The sequence below is a fragment of the Mycteria americana genome, chromosome 6 (genome assembly GCF_035582795.1).
Source record: "Mycteria americana isolate JAX WOST 10 ecotype Jacksonville Zoo and Gardens chromosome 6, USCA_MyAme_1.0, whole genome shotgun sequence".
NCBI classification, from domain to species: Eukaryota; Metazoa; Chordata; class Aves; order Ciconiiformes; family Ciconiidae; genus Mycteria; species Mycteria americana.
In genome coordinates, this window is record NC_134370.1 from 13,975,726 (window position 1) to 14,001,830 (window position 26,105).

Sequence of the window (26,105 nt, forward strand, 5' to 3'; positions counted from 1 at the left end):
TGTGGGAAAGACAAGGAAATTGCTCCTAATTTACAACTTCTATGTTCAGAAAAAGGTCTAAATTTTGAGATAAGTTAGAAATCAATCTGTTCATCAGTTAAACATTAAAGATAGTGAAGTGATTCTTCTTGAAAGCCAAATTTTCAATCTATTGATCGTTTTGAGTCTTTCTGGCTAACAAATGGTGCAGCTGTAAAGTAACCAAATTTCCATGCAACTCCATACTAAGTCTCAGACACAGGTTTGCTTCATACATACTCGGCTTAATACCACAAGCACCATTCTCCATACATTAGTTCATTACCCACAGTCCACTCACTCATAATCAAAGCATACGTAAGCTCCTTTCTCCAACTTTGAGCAAGTTTGGTTCTTCAGAAAAAAAATGCACTTTGAGAAATAACTACTCTGCTTTACAACTAGATCACAGAGAAATAAATAGCAGGCAGTGTTTTGAACAGAATTCCAAATAAATTTCATCTGAAGTAAATTCTGGCCTAACAAAATAAGGGCTGATTGCAGGCTAAGGAGGTAGATAACAGAGCTGAGAAACTTAAATGTTTGTAATATCCAAATTTAGGTCCTTAATGGGAAAACAATATAATTTGAGTAAAGGTTCTGCATTTGATTTGATTTTGAGTAACTGGATTTACAAATCGGAGGCAAGTTCATATTCAGGTTAGAAGGGGTGACAACCTAGTGATGTGTACTATGGCACAGCTATGGTGGATGGCTAAGTGTGACTGGGAAGATAAACTATATGTGCTTGCACTGAATATTAAAGTTTCTTGAATGGACAGTATCTTTGACCACAGAGGTCCAGCAGCCACATCAGAGCTGGACCATAGAACAATCTACAAAGGTGATTGGAAAGGGCTGTTTGAGCAGTGTCCAAAGCCTGAGGCAGCTGATTATTTCTTACTATGTTCGTACTCAACTACACAACCAAACCACTGTACAGCTAGCAAAAGGAAACTCAAAAACTGAAATACAGACCCCAGTAAGTATCTAATGCAACTGGTATGTGTAAAGACAAATGAATCAGTCCTTTGCATTTATGCCAATGGGAATTCTAGTTTCTGCCAATGACAGCTCAAGCTGCCAGTGAATAAATCACATCAGGGGAAAAGAGGTAGAAGCAGGCATCCTCCAATCTTCATGCCAAAATGGGCTCCATTGATGTAGACCTCACTCCAATCAACATCACTGGCTTTGGGTAAGAAATATGAGGGATGATTTTTCCACCCCATGTTCTTCAGGAGATCAGACGTGATCTGAATATTCCGATTCGGCCATACTTCTTCGGCACTGTCACTAGATAAGGTAAGATACTGCACTAAAAGCCCACATTATCTGGGCTTCCTCTGCTTTTCTGGTCAACCAATCACAGTGGTAGTCTAAACAAACACAGTAGAGAATCCTCTGCCCCAAAAGGAATTCTCCGTAGATACAAAGTAAAGCATTGCTTATCTTTTTTAATTAAAGGAGCCAGGAAAAGAAAATTCCTTCTCCAAATATGAGGATAGGCTTATGAAGTCAACATCAAGGCCATGCATCAAGAAGGTAAATAGCAAATGTTTATCCAAACAGCAACACATCCTTCCTTCTGAAGGAGCATCCAGATTTTTAGAAACAACAATTGAAAATCCACACTCCAAGAGTCAAAACTCTATAGCACTACAGCTCTGCCTTGACGTTAGCACGGTGTCTGCCAGCGATATTCCTTGAGTCATTTGACATGGTTTTACACATGCAAGGACCTCTGCACACAGACTGAGTTGCATCGGACAACTTGGCTATCCTTTCCCTTTCCTGAGTGCGGGTACGACTTGCAGATTGAACCACAGTGCTGTACAAACCATGGGCTCCAGGCAGCTTAGCCTCAGTTAACTCCCGTTCAGTGGCAAGTGCAAGTGGGACTAGTGTCCTTGTTGTATTCTGCAATGGATTAACCATTCTCGGCATGAGAGGAAGGGATTAGCAAAATACAACCATTTCCTTAGATTCTCTTTTATCTTTTGCCCCTAGCATTTCCTTTTCTTTTGCAGGAGCATAACAGCAGTAGCTACAGATAGCTCAGTGGCATGAAGAACAATCTCTTTCTGACTACTCATCTCTCCCACAGTGTCTCATTCAGGGAGCATCCTTCTCTCTATCGAGTTAAAAACCAGAGACCAGCTACTGAGTACTTTTTCCCCCCTTCTTTCTATTAAAGCTCAGACTGACTGATGGTAGAAGGATTAAATTGAACTTGCAGCCTTTAGGTGATTTCAGATAAAGAGATAGGGAGGATATTATTAATTTCAAGAACTTTTATTTATTTATTCACCTGCTTATTCTAGGTGTTCACTTTGAATTTTAACCAGATGATTGAGTCTTAAAGCTGTATGACAGAACAAATTCCTGGCAGGTGTCTCTCGCCCAGTTCACTTTTATAGTATTATTTACAGATGTGAATGTAAAGGTTAATGTTGAATTACTAAATAAAACATACAATAAAGAGTTTCCTAGTATGTATTAAAAGTGAATATATATATATACTCTTTCTGTTCATCTCCCTTCATGGGAGAAGAGATGCTTTTAGACGAGACAACAAATTTAGTGGCAAGTACAGCAGATTTCAATAGAGATTAATTTGTCCTAAGGCTGAATACTAAGCAATGGAAAGAAATGAGGCTTGTTTGGTGCCAAGATTTTCCTTTTTTAAAGCTCTGCTCTGGCTCTTTAGTGACAAGTAATCTCTGGCATTTCCATCTCCCAGAGTACTCCAACACATTGGTTTAAGAGGTGTGGACTTCAGTGTACCATGAGGGTCTACTGTGAGGGTATGCCCTTTCTGTAATTCCCTTGTGTTATTTGACGTACTCTGATGAATGAAAAATTAAGACTATTACGGGGTCTTTATGTTTGTATGGGCTAGTCTTGTGCCTTGACACAGCTAAAGAGTGGCATGCAGAGGACTTGTCTAAGGAGCAATTCAGAAGCAGGATGCAAACCATAAGGACAAAGTCCTGACTCAAGGCAAGGGTGACAAAATTCAGTTTTTAACATGAAAATAAACTCGGAATCCTGCATCTACCACAGAGGCACCTCAGTAAACACAGTCACAGCACTCGGCCAATCCCAGTAACCTCCGCACCTATTTGAGCAGGCAGGTTCCAGGAGCCTCCTGAAAGCTGAGGTGCTTTTGGGAACAAACACACAATGTTCAAATTCCCTATTGAGCCCATCTGAATGATGCTTATGCATCTACTCTTGCAGCAGACAACAGGGGTTTTTACTAGGGATGACCCTAGAGTTTCTGCTTGCCCAGAGACTGGCATGCAACCCTGCCACAGGGCAGATGGGATACATGAAGGTAAAGGGGCCAGCATTGCATGTCAAAAAAATATACCTTTTAATGTGGTTTCAGTCCTGATGAAGCACCTAAAGCATTACCCTAAAAGTATCAGTCTGGTCACACTAGCAGGATCCAAGAGCAGCTCTGCTTTCACACCTGGCTTTGAGGTCACCCCAGCCCAGCAGTACAGGCGCAGTCTTTGAAAATGGGTGCTGAGCACTGGGGAAAATCTGCCTGTGCTCAGGGACCTACTTAGACGTACCATTAAAAAAAGAAAAGGCAGTACATCAAGAAGGTAAACAGCAAATGTTTATCCAAACAACATCACAATGCTCCACACACAAAGATCGTAGCACCATACATATCACATCCACCAACACAGTCCTGTGTTTAACTAGGAATACACAATCTGTGTGAGGAAAGACCTTGGCAACCCAAGTGATATATAACTTAATTCACCACAGGCCAGAACCTTAACTCATGCTTGTCTTGCTCAGCACAACTCTGTATCACAAGGTTATTACATACCACAGGCAGAATGCTTCTTCTTCAAACTCTAAGAACACTCGCAACATTTTATTTAACACCGACGTTGTTTCCGAGATAAGCAGCAAGCCCCTTAAAGAGGGAGTTTTATCCCTGGGGTCAGATTCTATGCCACGAACACGTGCAACGTGCCAGAAACACAGTCAGAACTACAGAGCTGGAAAGGAAGGAGTTACACACACACACATGCACACACAGTGTTACATACGAAAAATGTCTCCATGCTGTTGCAATTCTCCAGTACAAACTCTCAGGGTGACACATCCTGCTGGCTGGCTTGGACGATCTTGTTTGGGGCTGGGGTAATTTGGTTTGGGTGTTTTGTTTATTTTCCCAATGAGATCTAGCAAAAAAATCCAAAAGGATGATTTTGCTCAAGAAGTCAAGCTTCTCGGAACTGGAGCAGCATGAGAAACTGGCCTGCTTAAACTCCACTTATGGAGAGAGGGTTGAAGAATGAGCAATGAATGAGAAACATGGAAACCACAGGAAGAGATTCAACCCCCTGATGTTAGTCATCCATATCCGAACTAATCACCAAGGCTTATTTTTAGACAGGCAAGAAACAGGCTCGAAACAGGCACTTCTAAAGCACAATCCCCATACTAAGCTACACTTCTAAAATTGCTTATTATTCATGCCTTGGAAGCCCCCATGTCTCTCCATAGACACTAAAAGAAGTCCACAGTGACTAGTGCAGAAGGAGATAACCCCACTGCAGATAGATGATTTAGTTGAGATGGATTTCATGTTAGGTTCCCTGTTCCCAGGTTGCCCCACTTGGTCTTCATGGGGGAAGCAGGCAGAAGACTGAAGGTTCAGCACTAGCTGAAGAAAGGCCAAGCATACAATAGCTTGGATACACTTCACTACAGCAAGAGGCACACTGAAGATGTCACATATAGATTGAGAAGCAATAGACAACAGACTAAAGAAATTCAGAGAGCTTTCATATTTATAGACTTTCTTGCTCAAACACAGAAGAAGAATTGGGGCACCAGGAACATACATAAAAAGCTTATATCCAAATAAAATCAAATACTCTTTGTTGCTATGAAATCTGGTCTACTGGCCTGAGCAAACATCTGGAGAGAATCTCAATAGTTTCCTGTCTGCCAGCCAACCCTGGAGTGAATTTGGAGCTTGCAAATAATGGTGTCAGATAAAGTGAGGAAGAACAGCTGGACTATATGTACTTAAAGGAAGAATTCATTTATTACACACAAAATTAAATTTCCCCCAGACAATACATCCAGCTGATGATGGAAAGATGTATTCATATTAATCCAGCAGGGTGAGAGTCAGCCTAGTGGTAATTACTGGGCAGCAGCTGACACATGGTAACATGATGGAAGAGGAGGGGCAGATTGTCTGGCCTGCCATGTCCTCAAAAGAGCACGATCCCAAGCAGTAGCTTAGATTGCTTACAGGAGAAGATGGCTCTGATCCCAGAAAAGCACAAAAGCAAACTAACACCTTCTCAGCCAGAGCTGGTGGGAAAAATCTACAAGATGTGTGTAGGGTTCCTGCCAAAACATCAAACTGGGACAGAAGAAAAATAAAATTAGGTCAACATTTCTGTAGGAAATTGGAGTGCATGCAAGCAGTCTGCAAAGAGTAACTCAGAAAAGCAAGTCTGTTGCAGGGTCTTAAATTTTCTCTACAGAGGGAAAATGACCACGATCACTGGAAAAAAATTAGAGGCTCAGAAGCTCACAAAAGGTTGTAAACCACTCAGAAAATTGCAAGGTGTGTCTTTTCTCTACACTTCTGTGTTACAGATGAAATTACAAAAGGAGAAGAAGGTGCCATCATTAACATGTCAGAAAGTTCATTCCTAGAAGGAAAGTGAACTGGAGGAAAAACTCACAATACTTTTCAGCCTTAAGAGTACCAAACAGAGAAGCCATGTCTGAGAACTGCCAGAGATGACCCATCACATGGAAAAAGAGAGCCATATGCAACGAATTCAAACTGCAGTGAAAATGCTTCAGGAGATTACAACATCAACATTTTTTCTATAGGCAAAGTGAGAAGCTGAGTACTGCAGGAGAAACATTTTGCAAGATCTTGGAACAATATTCTGTATAGAATAAATGGATGGTCCTCACTTCACCCACTGCAAGGAAATGTGTTTTTTCCATGCCTAAAATGAGACATAGGAAGGATTTAATAAGGTTGCCCTTACGTAGCAAAAAAAAAAAAAAACCACAAAACAAAAAAACCCCAACCAAACAAAAAACAAAGGAATCTGCACCGTAGGAAATAACTGCTCCAGCAAGTGAAAGGATATGAGTAATAATTGCATTTCTCCCTGTTATCTTATATTTCTTTCATTTAACTCTAAAATAACACCTGCCCCTACTCAACCACTGTAAGACTACTCCTGACAGTCAGATCCATCTAGTTACCATGCTCTCCACTTGTTGAATTTAGCACAGAAATTCCAAGCTGCCAAAGTATCCCTTCTTTTTTTCTCTTTTATTGTTTCATCATTTGAAAATGGTGTCTTTTTCCTTCAGCTCCAGCTGAATCCTTGAGACACTATCTCCCTATAACTCCTCAGTCATACAAACAGTAATCAGATCCTCAAATCCCCAAGGAATTAAAGTTGAGATAGTAAACTCCCAAATAGCCAACATGTCCAACCAATACCCACAACACACAAGCCATTTCCTCTTATTAATTTTTCCATTTGAGATGTCATAAAATTGTGGCTTTCCTCCTTCTCATAGCCCCACATGCTAAATCCCCTTGTGGAGACCCCCTACAATAATCCTGCAGCCATCAGTTGTCCCCAGGCACTGGCATGGTGTGCCTCTGGGAGCAGAGCAGACTGCGAAGCCTCACCAGAGCAGAGCAACAAAAGAAAGACAACAGAATTGAGAAGAATTGGATACGAAGAGAGACAGGATAGATTTGGTGTAGCCATGAAGACAGCAGTTGGTACCACAGAAACATGCCCTACTTCTGTATCACATCTTCCATGTTACATTCCTTGCCTATCTTCCATCTCTCCTTTTTTGAGGGCAGCTGGATACCTCTCTCTCTTTCACAGCACCAGTATAATGTTTAAACTGTGGGGTCTATGCATCCCCCTTTCTCAGGTTCTCATGTGAGGCAGGACACGTTATTTGCAGCATAAGAGGGACAGGACTTGGGTCTGACATGCTTCAGTTGGGTGGCTGAAACCAGGTCAGGAGCAACCCTTGCCATGGAAGGGGCTTTATTACTCACAGTAGCAAAGGCTGCATTCAAGGAAAGACTCAAGTCCTTCCTCTGATTCCTCTGTTCCACCATTCCCCTCAGTCTGGGCCTTAGTGAGACACCTCTGCAGCATCAAGCAGTTACCATCAGGGGACACAAAGGCTAATGTCGCCTTCAAGCTGATGACCAACTCAAGAACAACGATATCAACTGTTCTTGTTTCTTCCACCTCCTCCCAGGGAAATACCTGTCCTTGCCACCTTGCTTTGCTGGGGCTTCAGAGGAACCAAGATCTGAAGCTTGGAAGTGCTTCTGGACCTTTAGAGAAGGGAAAAAAGAGCTTCTTGCTCTCTTCTCTTGCCACAAGCTGTTGGAAATCACAATTCACGTAAGGCATCCTTGACAGCTCCACACTAAAGAACCTAAAAATAAATCCTGCTTCCCGAGCCAAAAGATTTGTGTAACAGCTGGTGGAACTGAACTTAGGAGAAAGAAGTCTACCAGCACCATATTTATGGACTTTGTTTACATAGAGTTGTAAAAACTAGTAATTGTAATGAAAACAAATGGACCGGTTTATCTCTCTGCTTTGATTTCCTTTCCAGGTGATTAAAGGCTGCATCAAGAGACCTCATTACAGTCCAAGGTTCTTCTCTAGCATGGTACAGCCAGATTGTCTTAGGCATGGAAAGAGAACGTGTCCACAGACTGCTCATGTCTGAGACTCACCAGAGCTGCTCATTTCCCTACAGATGCTGTACAGTAGAAGGAGCACTGGAAACAGACTATTTTGATGAGAAACTGGTCTAGACATAAATTAAATACTAAATGCATTTCCATCATCTGTCTCATACAGAGAGGGGAAGAAAAAGGTATCAGAAACTGGAAAGTTCTCTTTATACTTTAAAATTGAATAGTGAAATATTTCACATGCTGGCTGGCAAAAGCAGATCTTCGGACCAAAGAAACTCAGACTCCACCCCACTATTATAAGAAACTGGTCAGGGATCTTCTGCACAAAGTCCAAACGCTTTGGAAATGTTTGACTTCATGTTGTAATTGTATAGCTCAACCCAGACCTGGCTTATAAAGAAACCAGGTAGGTTAAGACAATGCACTGATGTCATGTTCCATGGTTTTACAGTTAAAAAAAAAAGCTTTCACTTTTTAACTTTACAGTTAAAAAAAAAATGCTTTCACTGCTGTGGTCTACTCACAGCAGTGCAGTTTGTTTAAACCTGATGCTCAAAGCAAGACTTGAAGGCTCTGCTTCTCCACTTCATCTCTGAGAAAAAGAGGGAAGTGGATTAAACTGGTGAAAAAAAAGTCCACTCAAAACCCTTCACATTTCAATTTCTCTTAAGCCTAATTGGTACTGAGTATATTCAGCCAAAAATTTGCCATTTCTGTGAGAGCACAGCACACCTTTTGCTTTTCTACTGCGTGACTGTTTTGTAGTGGAACAAGAAGTCCAGATACGGCTGCAACAGGAGCAGTGACATAAATGAGTATCACTAAAGAATTTAAGATGTGTTTCAGTCCTTGGTGAAAAACAGCCTGCCTTTTCCCAACTTTCTCCACAACCCCAGAAATGCTAGATGGCTCAGAACCAAGATGAAAAGTATTATTTTCAGATTTTTTTTCTTAAACTGAAAATCTGGGGAAAAAACATGTTCACTTTGGTCAGTCAAAGCACATTTCAATCATTTCTAAATAATTTAGCTTTAGCAACTTGCAAAAGGTACTATAAATAGAAATGCCATTTTGAGGGAAGGCTAACTTTTTTGATTGCTTGTTTATTCCTTTCTTCATGACGTTGTAACCACTTCAAAATCAGCTCTAGAGTCTGGGAGAAGGCTAAAGTTGAGCAATATGTTGCCACTGACCCCCTTCTGATGAGTGTTTTGTTAACATGCCTTAGTGAAAACTAAAGACATAAAAGAGGAAAAAACCCAGAAACCAAAAAACCCTACTTCCAGAGTCTGAGAACAGACGGAGATATAACAGACAAGGCAAGCAATGTGCCATGCAGGGGGACAGTTTCCCACATCAGTGATGCAGAGGAGAGAGCGAGACTAGACACAGAAAGGGGCAGGGATGCAGAACGGGGAAGGGAGGGACAATACTGGGACTGTGAAGAGATCAGAACGGGATGGAGGTGACAGAGCTGCCTCATGCTACCAGGGTCTACAAGGTGCACCAGGAAATATCTTTACCGGTATTTCTTCCACTGGCATCCAATAGTCTCAGTCAGAAGCAAAGCAGGGTTGCAGGCTGCTCCTGTTGTCCCCAGCTGCTGCTTCACTCCCTTTTTCCCTAGGATCAGCTTTTTAACAGTGGCAAAAGACTGAATCAGCTCTAATGGCTGCTGACTCTTCTCACTCCAAACCAGGTCCCTTAGCCCAGCTTCTTTGCAGCTTAAAAATCATTAGGCAGTTTTTAGTCCAAGGTCTGTGCTAACTGGACCCACCAACCACATGGATATAGCCAACAGGGCCGTGCAGGTCAGCCTGCACCAAGGAGCTCTGTGCCCTCCCAGCCCAAGAGGAAAATCTTGTTTGCTCCTGGGGACTCCACACTGCAGCCCTTTAGAAGCTCCTCCTTACACTTCGTCAATGCTTATACTCCAAAAGTTTAACAATAAGAGGAAATAAATGGGAACCACATGTCTAATGGGAAGATTTTTCATTTAAATGTGCTTTATTGTGTGATATATGCCTTTAATTACAGTGCAAGCGTCTGGCTACATTCGTTGCTATTACAGACCAATCTTTCATGTTTATTGAGCATAAGACTACAACGGGCAAAGCAGGAGAGGCTCAGACATTAGCCAGAGAGGGACATAAAGCTACAGTCACATGCTTGGCTCTTCCTCTTCTTCTTCCTTTATAAACCCTGTGGCACTATCTGTAGGGTAACCTCTATATTACGCAGAACAGGATGTAATGCAAGAGGGTTTTTTTCAGACCACTGAGAGAAAGAGATTACATATCACCAAAACACCTTCCAAATTCATATAAGATTTTGCCAAGTTGTTTATTTATGGGGAAAAAACAACATTTCTGAAAGTGTATGCATGGGCATTAATGAAAAGGGTTTGAAACTGCACTCAGAACAGCATTTTATTCTGAGATGTAATTGTTGCTTATGTAAAAAATTTCACATGGCTTGAAAGAAAGAAATATTAATTTGGGCTCAAGCAGAACATGTCATTCTGGCAAAATTAAAGCAATGTATTTTGCTCCAGATTAAATCGTATGTTATTTAACACGCACGCACCCCTGCCACCCAATTCAGCTTCCGTTTTCCATTCATCAGCATTTTCACAGGCAAGGGAGGTTACTCAAGACAGTTCCCAGTTATGTGACCCATCACCCTGCAGACACTGAGCAGACACACACCTGAAACTAACCAAGCTCACACAGGTGAAAATGCGGTAAAGCTGCTCCCACTTGGGGCCAGCCCTGGCAGAGGGTAGGTGTCCGCCCCCCTCATACAGTTCTCATCTCACCAGCTGAAGAGCAGCAAACTTCACGGGTGCTTAAGACCTGCCGTGGTGTTGTGCAAAACTATTTCTTCACAAAGTCAGAGCAATCTCACAAACTGTCCACATTCTTCTACCCCGTTCACCCTAGAGGACACTGTGCCCTCTCAGCCTGAGGCTATGGGTTCTGTCAGGGATTTATGATGCAAAGAAGGGATCACTGCAAAATGTTTCTGACCACTAAATCACACCTTTCCTAAGGGAGGATCTCAGCCTGGATCTTACCAGATTTCAAAAGCTGACAAGTAGCTCTTGCCATCCTCAGGAAAAGTGAGAAAATAACAGCACTGCACTGGCCCATTGTGCCAAGAACATTTCCTATAAGCACTCAAAATCAGGGCGAGCAAAGGTTGAACTATACAAAAGATATACTTTCTGATGATTGAGAAAGCTTGTGGCTGGGCACTGAATGCAGGCTGCTCCAATTAATCCCGCTCTAATCCCACCCTTCTCTGTTGCGAGAGATCATTGCAGCCTCTCTGCATGCACACACAATAACAAAGCTGTGAAGCTGGAGGGGTTTGCTCTGCTCAGTGGCATTAGCACATCAGCCCAGCAGGTTCATGAGCCAGTGCTGTGCATTCAGAGCAGCTAAACACTTTGCTCTCCATGGCAGAGGTTTCACTGAGTCTGAGGCAAAGATGCATACACCAAGAAATGCATCACAGGCGCAGGTGCCAGATAACTTGGAGGGAAGTTGGGAAAAGGTAATAACAAAAGTGACCCGAGGAGAGAGATTCCAAGAGTTGAATGTGCAGAATTTTTCCACGGATTGTAAAAAGGAAGCACAGAACTGTCTACCTGTATGTAAATGGCGTAACACCAAGGAAGTGGGAACCTTTGAAGGCTGGCATGGGTGAGAAGGCAGAGACAGACATTTCTAATCCTTAGAGACCTTTCCTAGATACGCTTCCTAAGACAGTTCAATACAAACATTGCAAATACTAATTTTTAATAATTTCCTTTCCATTTTATTGCTGGTGTCTATTCTCATGGCAATGTAATCTGCAAAGGGGCAAAAGGGCTATATTCTCAGCTCCTCCTGTTAAGAAATTCCTAAGTCAGGATGGCACAACTGGCATTTCACTGGATTTACTCTAGCTGGATTCTGCTTCTTGGGCCTTACAGCAGGCATTTATAGGCTGCCGCAACACACCTTGTTACTTCCAACTCTTTTGGTCATGGATACATCCCCAATGACATCCTGAAAGGCTTCTGCAAAGCTACAGTGGATGAATGGGCACTGCTTAGGAAGTGTACAGGTCCTGCACTGGGAGGAATCCCTCTCTGGACAATTCTGGTCCCCACACAAAGCCTATGCTCTATACTGCCTGGGACCAAGGCCAGATACTGGACCAAACCAGCCCAGAGAAAGGCCCACCGTAGCTAATGAGTGTTTTGTGTCCCCCAAAAGAGAACACAAATGCTGCCCATAGGACAACTGTGACTGTGAAATAAATTCTATGAGTAAAACGATTATAAAAACAAGGTAGAAAACTTCAGTTTCTGATAGTGTTGAAGATGCAGCTTTAGCAAATATTATCTCCTACTCGAACACCCTAGCTCTTGTACCATCTTCTACAATTCATTCTTTTAGGCCATCTTCATTACCACACGCTTGTCATATCCTGTCCTATAATAAATCAAGAGAACTAAAATTTAAGATGAAATGGCTCATACGTTTTGATTCATTGGATGCCTCAAGTGCCAAAGTAAACTTGCTTCCATGAGCTTGAACATATAATATAATAAAGAAACTCACAGTTCCTTTTTCAGCCTTACTCTCCTACTCCCCAGTCAGCTCTGGTCTCCGCCAAAGGCTCTGCTAGCTTGATGATGTTCTCCAGTACTGCTCTTATAACACACGTAAAATCTCGTGGGGTAATTCAGTCCAGCTCTAGCTAGCCAGATTTCTCCTTGGCCAGATTCCCTGGCAATCCATGCATTGACAACAGGCAACTATTGAAGGGAAAAGCAGAGCCTGCTTACATATGCACCTATCTCTACACACACCACAGCCAAGCCAGAGATCACATGTAGGAAGGGGTTTCAAATCTGGGAAGCTCCAGGAAAATATCCTTTCCTTCATCCTGAACAGCAAATGGTCTCATGGAAGACAAGAGATGGTGTCCTCCCTGCACTTCACAGTGATTCAGTTCATCCTGATCCAAACGTGCAGCGGAGACTGACATTGCCACCCACACCCCGGCATGAAGGGCAGCGTACGGATGTTTACAGGAGGAACCCAAATGAACAGCAGCATTGTAAATGTCAGCCACCATCAGGAACAATTTAGTTTGACAGTTGTAGCAGAAACTGTCACTGCACTGAGGCGTCACTGCCAGAAAAATCACCAAATGAGAAACTCGCATGTTTCAGGGATCCCCTAGGGCTGCCAGGCATACACCATTTACACTGTCATCTCTGATTCATCCATCACCCAGTTCCTGCAATCAAACAGTGGAAAATTGTACCTTTGGAATAAATGAATCTGCAATTGCAGATCATGCAAGAAAAAGGAATCTCTTATCTAACTCCTCTCAGCAGCTCTCTACGTTTCTATATATTCTGTGGTGTCTATATTAAAGCTATTTATCCCATTTAATTCAAACTCTAGGTACCTTCAATCTACCTTATGGAGCAGGGTGAAGAAAAAAAGCCCCCACAAAAACCCAATAAGCAAACCTGATCCAAGGCAACAACTAGAGTCAGCAACAAGTCACCAAACTTGTTATAATGTAACTTTAATTCCTGAAGTTAACTAATATTCACAGTAATAGTACAGCATAATTCATAAGATAAGGGAAGGCTGCAGAGGAAAAATAAAGCAGCCTTCTCCATGCTGTCACTAGAGGAAAAAACACAACTCATCTGGCTAGGAAACATCGGACTCAATTTTGCAGCAGAACTTTCAGGTTTGTCACATTTTTGCCGTTGGGTATGTGTGCATAACTCTTGTGAACTTGCACCGAGATCTGAGGAAATCAACTGGCCTGAAGCAAGTGCTGTGTTGGTCAGAGGACAAAACCAGAGTCCTATTTTGGCAGCAAAACTTTTGATGACATTATTGTTCTCTTACTATACGGCAGGAAAGTCCCCTTGGGTACAGTATACTCTGCTAACATGTTATTTGTACGTGCTATTATCTCTTGAACACCACAAATATAAAATGCTACAAAATCTACATTCAGATACTTTATGATCACTGAGCCTCTGGCAGAAATGAAATGCCCAAGGTAGGAGGCTGTGGGAAGGATCAGGTTTTCCTCCTTTTGCACTACAGAATCCCAAGGATTTTCGATAAAGCTTTAAGTTTTGTTGTTTGCTTGTTTTATCAATTGTCCTCTCAAAAATATCACCTTTCATTTTGGTGCCTCAGCTCCTCCTTTATCATACCCACAATACTTCAGATGTGCCAAACTTTTACTACATCATGCCCTAACTTTCATTTTATATCTACCCATGGCCCTATAAAAATCAATTGAACACAAACCTAAAGAATTTTATTACACTGGAAGAACATCTTGTAACTGCCACAAAACTGTTGCGGGGCTTCTACTGCAAAAATTCAAACGGGCACACAAGCATGTGCACACCCCATACAAACAGGCCACCAGTCTTCTCCCAGACAGCCTATATGGAAGACCAGTTTGAAATAAGCAGCAAAATGCAACTGAAGACATGCTGCATTTGTAATGATGAAGATCTCTCTTAGAAGCATAAATGGCCTAGAGCAGAACAGTGCTAGAATGAGGACATTATGAAAATCTTGGCTTTTTTGCCTTTTTTTTTTCTTTAAAGATAAAGCTTCTAGTTTTATTAACTGTGAGGAAACATTTGAAAAACATGATTCCCAACCTTTTCCTCAGTCACAGAAACATCAAGAGAAATATAAGAGAGGACAACTGAAATTATTCAAACACTTTCCTGATTTTTTCTCTGCCAAACCCATGACTTTCGAAGGACCCATTCTTGACTTCTAAAAGCTTGGGATTGCTAGTTCCGAGGTGCTAGACCAGAAAATCCAGGCACTAGCCTCCTTTTTCACTACTGAAGCAACGAGCATGAAAAGCTGAAACACACACTGGGTTACCATTGAACATACGAGACACTTGAATCATCCGTGCCTACTGTGGGGACAAAGGACTTACAGCTGTTCCTCTGGCACCTTTATTCCCCAGAAGAATATTGATTACATGCCATTTCTATCAGAAGGAAAAAAAGGAGAAAAAAGAAAAAAAAAAAAAGATGTAAATTTCCATATGTCAAGGTTGAACAAGGTAAACAGTTGCCTTAACATAAGCGATAGCTTGCACACAGGCAGATGAGCCCAGGGACTCTGCATCTCTCAGCAGGCAGATTTTAGGGAAAAAAACCCTGTACACTGGAAGGATTAAACTACATCTATCTTGTTTTCTGCGGGAACAGAATACCATACGTATTTTCAGGCCAGATCCTCCAGCGATGTAAATCAGCATTTCCCTGCTAAAGCAATAGGCCTACACCAAATTTCAGCTGCTACATATGTGACTGAACACATCTTTTGTAAACCAGCTCAGGTGTGCTATTAGATCAGAACATGGTCCATTTCCCCGCTGAAACCAAACACTGGAGGCAGGGATGGTTTGTAATGAGTCAAACAGGAGAGGAGAGACACAGAGAGAAACCTATTTGCAAAGGGCAATCTGAAACAAAACTAGGGCCAAACATATCAGCTTCCAGTAGTATGGAAATCTGTTTCACACAATAGCCACTAAATTATTTGAAATTAAATGTATGAGCTTTTTAGTATACTGCTGTGCTACAAAGGGCCCTCTCTGCCCTGTGGCACATTTACAACTACCACATCTACAACTACCTGTTACCTTTACAACACATTTACAACTACCTGCTGATGTGAAATTCCCATGTGGGGTCCCCACCCCAACCATGCTGGAAGTTCTGCCACAGCCTGAAGCCTGGGGAGAGACACGGTTGCAAGAGGAGGAACTCCTGTAACATTTCTATAGGACCACCTTGTCCAGTGGAAAGGAAAACAGAACATGATTTAGGAAGTCTGGGTAACGTTGCAGCTCTGTCACTGGTCAGCTGGCTGCCTTGCATAGCTCACTTCACTTTCCCTTCAGCCTCTCTCACTGCCTCGTTGACTCTGCCTCTGTATTGGCAACCATCAAGCTGTGATTTCTGAGCCATTTAAATACCCCTTCCATGACAGTGGTACGTAACATGACCAGGACAAGACTGTGGTAACACTGGCACTGCTGGGTAAACCAGATGATTGCTCCTGGTCATGGCATGAAGGGACCTCCTAAGAACTGCACAGTGCAATAATCACCTGGGGTTTACAAAATTTAGTTATGCTTCACAGAAAAGTGGTGGAGAGGAAATGTCAGCTCCTGCCTGCTCCTTTTCTGGAGTTTCTCTTTCTTTTGCTCTCAGATACTCATCTCTCGGCTGTATAAAAAGATTTTCATAGTATACTGGTAGAGATAAGAGATAATAATGGTGTCCTGTTAAATGGATGTGACATGCTCAGCAGGAAAGCACTATGCAGATATTACCATTGTAGCAATAAACCCCCACTGCAATCAAGTCACAGATGCTCTCTGTGGTCTAGGGCCAGCCTGTAGGATCTGATGACCTGGCTGCGGCCTGCACGTCCTCAATTGCAACAGAAAACATAGCTACAAGCACAGCTAGAAGTAAAACAGCGGCAAAGAGTTTGGTCCTTGGCACTGCCAACTACAGCCAAGGCTTTGCGTCAGGATCAGGACTGTACACTTCCTCCAGGTTCCCATCCCTGGATGGTTCACATAGCCCTCTTCCCAAATACTAGCAATTTTTCAGGTTATGCAAATATGCCGGAGGTTCAGCAGCTGCTGACAGGAAGCTGAAACACCCCTGCCTTAGGGGCAGCACTAAGAGCAAGGGACAGCCTGCTATTCCCACTCCCCACTGCGAGGTCCCGGTCCGGCACAGAGAAATGCACCCCTCAGGAAGCACCCTCACAGACTGTCCCAGTTCTTGGTTGCTGATGGTGTAGCCGATAGGCATGTGCAGGTGCCTGCAAGGGCAGGGAAGGACTGCACCTTCACCCCTCCGCATCATCCACCCAGCTGGCTGCCTCAAGGACACCGGTCTGTCCCACCCCAGTCATCCATCTTTGAGGACATTAAAGATTAAAGTATTGCCTTAAGTAGCCCACTGCCATCCTAATGTGCAATGCTTCCAAACAGTGAGGTCTTGTATTGTCAAGGCAATGTGCAAATACTAATTAATGCCACCATTACCCAGACAGAAAGAATAGTCCCTGTCAGGCAGACTTCCAACAGTTCTCAGCTGCCTGAATCACTGACAGTAATGGGAGCTGCTGAGTCCCGAATCCTTCTGGATAAAGCATGACCCTTCTTGGTTAAAAAAACATAACAGCTTCTTAATCACCACATTCCAGAAAGCACTCTTGGTCCAAGGGAATTAAATAGTGTCCCTCAGTATTGAATTCTACATGCTCATGGTCATAATTTCAGGTGCTGACAGACCCATCTTCCCCAAGCTATGGCTTTAACGTCCTGAAGCATTAAAGACAAGAGAACAGCAAAATCCAAGAGAGTGAAGCTACCTAAAATCCCAACACTAAAAGCCCATACATGACTTGTATGTCTTTGCAGGCACATTGCAATAGTGAAAGCCTGTCTCTATAACCACTTCACACCCTAATGTGTAAAGGCTTACATACTTATAGGCCTTAATCCACAAAAACATTTATGCATAACCTTAAAATTAGGCCCAGGTTAAACCATTTGGCTGCTCTGAGGTCCGGGTTGCCTTTTTTTTCTATTAAGTTCTACATTTTTATGTAGTGCTATTCAAAATGAACTTTTGATGACAATTCGCACAAGTTTATGTTCATTGTCATAGGCTCCTCTCTGTTACTTCAGCCGTGATATTGTGAGAGACTGAGAGAGTTAATGTCTCAAACATCGTGGAGAGATGAGGTGCGATTTGCATGGCGACGGCAAGTCGGCTAGCATGGGATGGGGAGAGCTCTTCGGAGGAGAGACTAAAAGAGGTATTGTCTTGTGAGACACTGAAAGCGGTACTGTCTCAAACGTTGTATCGAGATAAGGTGCAGCAAGTCGGCTAGCACGGGATGAGAAGAGCGCGTCGGAGGATGCACAGTTACCATCTATGGCCAGAGGTCACACAGAGTTTTATCTAAGGAATGGGCCTACAACCACCCGAAACTTGGAATGAAACTCCTCGCAACCACCCCCCCTCCCCCAGCGCCTGCAAACTTTTGAGGACCAGAACAACATAAATCCTGCAGGGGTGTGACCTGAGGCAGGGGTTAGAGTATAAAGAGACACATTCCCCAGGGAACGGCGCGCGCCCATCACCGGAGGATTGCCACGTCTGTCACCGTCATCGCGGGATCCAAGGGTGGTGATACCTTTCCTTTTCTTTATCTTCCTCTCTTCTCTTTTTCTCTTCTCACTTCTCTTTTCCTCTACTCTTCCACTATATATATATCTGGGCATATGAGTTTTGGATGAATTGTGACGGGTTGCCCGGAAAATAGCTCCATTGCCAAATTGCCTCTGTTCATTCGCTGAGCTTGCTAGTTCGTTAAGTTTGTAGTTTGCTAGTTAATAAAGTTGCTAGTCTGACTGTTCCTCTGAGTCATTGTCGTGGCTCTACCGGCCTGCGGCTCTGCCGAGCAGAGATCAGCCTTTGTCGGTACACAAATCCCCAGGGAATCAAAAAGATTCACCCATCTCGCAACCCACCGAGTGGGATGAGACAGATATTTTGGGTAAAATTAATCCTGTTGTTCTTTCGCCTGGAATAGTAACATTTCTAAACTCAAGCACCACATGGAGTCAATTCAATGAGAGGGGAAAGGACACGAAACTGAAGTTTTCCATGGTCAGCATCAACAGGCATCTCAGTGGAGTCAATAGTTGAATTGTGTTCTTGAATCTGCTCAACAGATTTTAGAGGAGACTTAATGGTGCCATCAGGCTGGGCAAATACTGAGAAAGACTACTGATAAGCAATAGGGAAGGCGAAGAAATAGCGAAAGAAGAAAAAAAGAAAAAAAATAGGGAAAGAAAGAAAAGGAAAAGGGAAAAAAGGCCAAGAAAACCCTTCTGGATTCATCATATTTCACTGAAGCAGCCTGGTAGGTAACTCACATCGACAGAAATGAATCCTGATAAAGAAAAACAAAAGACTGGTAATTCCATCTTTGCTTGCATATCGTGTTTGCTCTCTCCTCCAGGGCAGGGGGTCATTAGAACCTGTAGGCATGATAGCAGGAACTGGGAAACTTAATGCTTTTTGTTGCTTTGATCATATTGGAATCATATCCCATGTAATCCATTTTGCACACATCCAGACAGCAGGGTTGGTTTCAAGTCCCCTAATCTCAGGTAATATAGCAAATACTTACATCTCAGCAAAGGAAATTACTTTCTTGACAGTCGGTGGAGGCCTAGTCAATACAAACGAGTCTAAGGTACAATTTACCGCATCCTAAAATAGTCACCTACATTTGCTTCCAGAAATCAATCAACACTATCCAGTAGATCACCACCAACTCCTATATGCAGCCTCGGCACCTAATATAGGTATACATTGCTACATTTTAGATCTCTACAGTCAGGCAAAATAAATCATGCCCCTGGTGTTCTTATTCTTCAACCTTCTTCATTCCTTCATGTTTATTCCCATCTGCTATATTTATAACCACCCCTCACCCCACCTAGGCTCCAGATAAAATCAATATACAGCCATGATTTAGCATGGCCCAGGAATAAACCACAGGATCCTTGCTCTGTTACACAATAAACTAGGTTTCTTCAGCAGCAGAGCACATTTAGGCATTGAATGTGTCTCACTCCGTTTACCTCTATATTTTCCTTCTCAAAGTAAAACCTGTTCATGAAGTATCTATAACATAAATAAAAAGCAATAGGAAAGTCTGTTCTGGCTAAATCAAGTTTCACGAGCAGTTACTTTCTTTTTGCCACCACAAATCATCACAAGCCCAAAGTTCACTGTTTTGCTAGGACAAAATTCATTGGGCATTTCTGAAGTAGAGCCAGGGCTGCATAATTTAGTTTCTCATCTCCTATTAAAACTGCCAAGTTTACCATAATCAGAATGATAAATGCAGAGTTATACGTATTCTTTCCGACAGTAATGCCCATCAATACTTCAAATGCAAACAACTGTGACATTTGACTTTATAAAAATTACCTGGTGCACCAATACCACTTAATTAAATCATTTAAAAACTGCTTTTGTTACATTTAATGAATGATATATTATACTGCAATGAAACATGCAGCAATACAAATACTTCACAATGCTAACAATTAAGGCTCACTTCACTTATGGCAATTGACAACACAAGTGCTCCTCACTTCATTCAGTTTGTGCATTCCAAATGAACCGGTTAGCAAAAAGGGTGCTTCTTTGCTAATGAGTTTTGTAATCAAGGCATCTATTTTAATTTCAAATTGGCTAGATTGGGGGAAATTGCTGAACTAAATGACTGGTTCTAATTAGGATTATAAAAATATTCATCATGCAGCAGAATTAGCGCAAGGTCTTGATTTCCCTACATTTGCATATAGCTTTAGTTTAAGAGGAGAAAAAAACTCCTGATAAATTGTCTTCCTTTTAATGAATTGAACAAACACTATATCTGTTTTAGTCGTCCTTTCATTTAAAGGCACTGATACATATTCATGATTTGTAAATGAAGTTAAGTGATTTCAATTCTTCAGTTCATTACCATATTGAAGAAGAGACTTCTGCAAATTGCCTTTAAATATTCCCAATCTCAAGGGTTTGGGCGAGGGGGGTTTGTTTGGTTTGAGCTTTTTTAACTTTACTAACATTTCAGTTTATCTGTTTGATCGAGCTCTGCCTGCCTGGGAGAGCTGCTGGCAGGTGGCTTGTCCAGAGAAGGACACATGATATGTTTGTAGAACCTGATGTTCTCAGAAGAGCATTCAAAAGGCAAAGAGATGAAAGGCTTATTTGTGGTTAAGTCATGGGAACAGGACTCTATCTGGGTTCAGTCTCTGACTTTGTTATAGTCCTCTGTGGTAGTTAGGCAATGAAACACTTTAATGACCAGTGCCTGAATACGCTATGGATACTCTGGGGACAATGCTTTTTCTGTCAGCTTGACGTTTAATTGCAAGCTCTCTGGGGCAGGGATTGCTTCTTAATATGAATGTGTAATAGAAGTCCCTGCCATACTGACTGGTCCATTGTAAGAGCAGTTACTGTAATATGGCTTGTATTAAACATGAAACATGAAGAGTTCCTTTATAGCTGGGCAACACACTCACTTTACTTCATTCCTCAGTAGGATAGGCCTGTAGGAGTCCTTGTTATTATGGCAGCTTCCTCAATTTCTTTCCTCTTTGGGTGAAGAAAAGAATGCAGTAGGTGTACCTCCAGCCTCACTCTGCAGGGTGCTCAAATGCCAAGTGACTGGTACAAGATAAATTTGAAACCTGAGTATTGTATCCATAGGACTGGAACCACAGTCATTGTGCTCTTCAGATATCAATGAGCCATGATGAGAAATTAGCCCCAGTGTGTTCTCTCACATCATACAATGAAATGGTGATTCTACCATGAGGATCCATGTGGGAGCAGAAAGAGCTTATTTTCCTTGTTAAAGATAATGTTCACATCTTGCTAAGAAAAGCTGAGTTTTACCCCAGAGGTGCAGTCTTGAGCCGTTGCTGATAAAAGGAGAAGTTGCTCACACTTCTGACAACTACAGTCACATCTAAATTCCAGGACCAGGAGTGCCGCTGAGGACCAGGTGACAGCTCTGGGAGCCTGCTAATTTATATCAAAATGAGATGTGAGGCAGCTACCAACCCACCTCTCCTCATCAGCCCCATACCTCAGGTCCTAAGGAAAGAAAACCTACACGCCTGGGCTAGAGTCACGTCTGACTTCGGACATGCAGCAGCACACACTGCTTAATTTCAGCACGGTTGCAGTGTGCAGCTGCTATCTTAGAATCGCACTGTGCAACATTAGGAGTTCCAACTCAAAGTGCAATATCCTCACCTGAACACAACTCTGAAGTCTCCACGTGCCCAAGTTTCCATGAGAGGCACAGAAAAATCTGAAACCAGGGGCTGGGGCACTTGCTGGGAATGAAGGAGAATACAACTCCCCAGTCTCTGTGCTAGTGAAGCTGAGCAGAGCAGGCGGAGAGGGAGCTAAGCTTGACATCCTGTAGCACTGGCACCCCCTGAGACACAGGGACCAAGGGTCCTTCAGGGCACTGAGGTCTCTCTTAATGTCCTAGTTGAGTGACCTACTATGACAGGAAAAGAGGAGATGAGGAGTTGTCTTCTTCTCCGTGTGTATGCACATATAAAGGTCTGACAATTTCTTTATATGACTCCTTTTCACAAGGAGCCACATGGAGAGGACAAGAGGCAAAGGGTATAAGTTGCACTAGGAGGGTTTTCATCTTGGTACAAGAAAGACATTTTTTACACTGAGAACAGTCACTGGAACCTCCCCCCCAGGAATGTAGTGGAGTCCCCGTCACTGGAGGCTTTCAAGACATGACTGGACAGGGTGCTAGATAATCACATCTGGGCTCCCTTTCCCACAAAAGGTTGAACCAGATGATCTTTTGAGATCCCTTCCAACCTGGGCTGTTCTATAAGTCTATGAAAATGGCTCATCACAAAGAATCCCAAAGATGGATGACTGCCTGGAATAAGGTGCCTACATTTTGAGAAGAACATGAACCCAGCCTTGCCCTCCTCTCAGCAAGTCCCACTGGATTTCTTTGGGACTGGATTTTGCCCTCCTCTCAGCAAGTCCCACTGGATTTCTTCAGTGTCCTTACCCATCTGGACACTGTCAAAAAAATCCCACAAAATCCCACCGTTAGCTGCCTAACTGCCCCGTGTCATACTGGGAGCCTGGGGCCAAACTCCAGGGGGGAATTTCACCTGGCAGCAGAGAGGCACTGCCTTCGTGGCTCCGGCTCCGTGTGTCTAGGCTATTAAAAAAACTTTTGCACGTAGTCCCAGTGTTATGTGTGATTCTTTTTGATAAATTCAGCAGTGTCTAGTCAAAATAGTCAGGGCTTTGACGTGCACCGCATTCAGTTTTTAGATCATAACTTGCCACATCTCCAACACTGAAGGAATCTCCCCAGTCAGACCTGATACTGTCTGCCAGGTGCAACTTGGTGATACAGCAGAATGTTATCTTGCACATTTTATTTATCACCTCATTCAAAGAGCTATTAAGACGCCCACTTTCTTTTGTTCGCTTCCTGCTGAAGATTAAGCCCTATGGAGGGAGAAGCCACTGATTGCCAAATTTCTTGTTTATCCAGTGTTCATAATGGTGTAGCTGGGGAATTTAAATTGGTCTGTTACTGAATTATTCAGTCTCTCACCTATTCCCAGAGGCTTTCCAATCACAGTTTGGCCTGTAAGGAACAGGTGGAACTGTATCTCTTTGCATAGTTTTTTTCTCTTAACAATGGTAATTTGAGATATTTTAAACATCTCTCTCCCTCTTTCCCTAATATTTTCTCTCTTTTTTAAAAAAATTATCTTTTAAACAAATGTTCATGCAAGAGAGTTGTGCATGTTGCTCTGAAAGAAGTTTCAATGCCATTCTGAGAGAAATTACATGGAGCTGGAAACTCCCCTGCATTTCCACCTCCAGACGGATCCATTCCCCAGAGGGGTATTGAGGTCTGAAAAGTTGAGCTTATTGAGAATTAGTTGGTTCCTTGGATAAATGAGACAACTGATGAGGCACTTGAAATATTAGTGTCAGAAATGCAAAACCAATTCAAGATCTTCATCCCCAACCATGATGCATGGCAGCAATGAAAACTATACATCATGTATATGCTGGTAGACTCTGAAAATTTGAGAGCACTCCATAAAGCAGTTTCCACTACTTTCCAACAGGGAACCAGAGAATATCACCCCTTTTTCATATATTCCCCTTCCCATCACACTTTGATGCAAGGGTCATTTAAAATGGCTTCCTATATGTTTTCTGCAAAAACCTGTGAAAAGTGGAGGATGAAGCCCCATTTTCCCTTTGTATTGGCTCATATATCCACGTGCCAATACAGACACTACTAGTGAGACCCAGCCTGAGTTGCAGCAAAATTGGCTATAACATTTACATAGTGTCCACCTTCTGTCAAAGGCCACAGGGGGCCATTAACAGAACCAACATGTGCATACATCAGATTGCACTATTTTATCAATAAAGTAGACACATACAAAGCTACTGGGAAGAGATCCAAGATTTTCAACTCACAAGATGCAATTAATCTCCCAGGGCCTGATAATTGCACAATGCCACACAGCTGCTCAGGGGGGAGCAGTACACCCACTCATGCTTGCTTAAAGCCCTGCAAAAATTCCTCCTGTCTATGCTTTATATATTGTGAGAAGACATTAGGGTCTACAAACTTGCTACACATTCATGCCCACACAAAGAGATTTCTTGGCTCAGCCATACTGCATTTATTTGAAAATACAAGAGAGTTAGCAAGGCAGAGGAGGGTCATAATTGGCTACAAAAATTAAGAACAGGAATGATATGCTGTGTCGACTCATACTGAGGAAGTATCCTCAATAACTCTTTGGATAATCCAAAGAGAAAATAAATAGTGGTGGCTGTGATTTGTCCTTAAATGAACGAAGTAACCAGCAGCCACACAGCAAAACATCTTTCAGAAAGCCTGCTGAGCTCCATCCCTCTCACCAAATCTTCTCCCTTGCTCCTGGGAATAGCTCCAAGCAGGAAAAAGAGGGACAATACCCATGTGGGGGTGGTAATAAAAGATTTGGGGACTGAACTGATGCTTTATTCAATTATTTCAGTTGACGGAAGAGATATTGTCAGAAAGCCTTTGGCTTTCTCAGGTATGAAGTCATATTTCAAGGAGAAGTTCTGTTGAGAAGACATGGCCTCCTTCTCTTAAAGAAGGGGAAGGTCATTTTTGGACATAATAATGCTGTGAGGCTTGGACTTTAAACTAGAATCACGTGAGACTGGTAGCAAAAGTCCACAGGTAGGTATAAAAACAGATCCATGCAAGGGATAACTCAGAGGAGTGGGGTTATTCAACAACAAGGCTACAGGAGAAGCAGTGAGAAGAACAGTAAGTCTATCTGCAGAGCAGATAGAACACCTGAACACCAAGGCTGAGACTAAGAGAGAGCCAGCAGGAGAGGAGACACTGGAAGCATAAACTTATGATCAAAATTGCACATGACAGTGGCATAACAGTGTCTGGCTGAGAAAATTCACAACTAGAATATTACTGCAGGAAGGCATCGCTTGCTCAGGAAAGAGAGGACAAGCCTTGCATATCACAGATACACACACTCAGTCTGAGGTCTCATAGCATTCTCCTAAGCAAGCTAAAAGACTGTAGGAAGTTACTATTAGCTGGGTAAAAAACTAACTTGGATACCATATTCTGAAAACAGTTATCACTTGGCCACTGTCAAACTGCAGGGGACTTGTAAAGACTGTGGTTCTACAAGGGTGTCAGAGTTCTACATTATTCCATTTACTCAATACTGTCTTAGAATAGTGAATACACCTTCTAAAACACCAACTTGGAAGGGACAATAATTCTGTTAGAGGACAGAATTCAAAATGTGTTGGGTTTTTTTAGGTGGCTGGGTTTTTTAATCAACTGGATAAATAGCCTAATATTGTTGTCAAATGTGTAGAAGTTAACTAAAAAGGAGGAGGGATGCTTAGGATAAAAGAATGATTAAAAAAGAGGCTTGAATCACAGCCATGGAACTGTAGGTCAGAAGACCTCAGAGGAAAACTTTCCAGCTGGAAGATCCAAAACATTGAGTATTTTTATTTTACACAAAAACTTTAATATTGTTTTCTATTTTTATACACTAAACAATTTTAAAATCTTTTGATCTAGGCAGTGGCCAAATCAATTATTTGCAGGGCACTAGCTGCTATTTCATTTTACTGTGTGGAACAACATACTAGGTAAAATGGATTTTCAGATTCATCATTCTCATTAATTTCCAAGTTGACCACAGCTTGCTTATAACACCGTATTATTATTTTTAATTGAAAGAAAATTAATAAAATAAATATTAATCTGAAAGCTATTTTTTAATTTAAGAAATGAAATTAAATTTGAAAACTTGTTTACACATTCACAGTTATGAGAAGATGGATTATATCTTCCCTTAATAGTTCCTACTGCTGGGAGTCAAATTATATGTATTTGATTTGTTTTCAGAGTTATTTGCATTTTTAAATCTGCCTCTAAAGTAGTCATTACAAATAGACTTTAAAGGTCAAACACACTTTTAAAGCTTAGAGAGGTGGAAGATTATGGTCTCCCACTGTAGGAGTGGCTGCGGCACTGAACATACAGCAAGC

General features: G+C 42.2%; 1 protein-coding gene across 1 annotated transcript in view; it reads right to left on the reverse strand.

Annotated features, from left to right (window-relative positions):
• SORCS3 (sortilin related VPS10 domain containing receptor 3) overlaps positions 1-26,105 on the reverse strand; it is a 323,256-nt gene that overhangs the window by 120,076 nt on the left and 177,075 nt on the right. The window lies entirely within an intron of this gene.